Source organism: Charadrius vociferus, unplaced genomic scaffold (genome assembly GCF_000708025.1).
Source record: "Charadrius vociferus isolate BGI_N301 unplaced genomic scaffold, ASM70802v2 scaffold160, whole genome shotgun sequence".
Lineage (NCBI taxonomy): Eukaryota > Metazoa > Chordata > Aves > Charadriiformes > Charadriidae > Charadrius > Charadrius vociferus.
This window is the reverse complement of record NW_009646358.1, coordinates 226,111-226,512: the sequence shown is the minus strand read 5'-3', so window position 1 is coordinate 226,512 and position 402 is coordinate 226,111.

The following is a 402-nucleotide window of genomic DNA, read 5'->3' as shown; positions in this document are numbered from 1 at the left end:
CCCCCCAACCTCTCTCCCTCCTCCCTCCCTCCCCCGCTGCGTTTCCTAGAAAGTTATATCAGTGTGGCCATGCAGTGCTAAAACGGTTCGCCTGCTAGAAACACGTATGTGTGCCGGAGGAAGTAGCGTGGGGATTATTGTTAGATTTCACCCCGAAAACGCCGCCGACCCCCCACCTCTCAGGGAGCTTCGGGGTCTTTTTCGGGTTTGCTGTTAGACTGCAGTTAGCAGGGAGGTTTTGTGTTCCCCCCTTCAGGCTGCAGATTAAGGGGGTACCGGAGGGGGGAACGGGTCAAGGGCTTGAGGAGGGGGACGGGACGTGGATCTCGCACCTCGCCGAGCCGAGGACATTTCATCCTTTGCCCCCATCATCTTGGTGGGTACCGAGGGGGACCCCTTAGT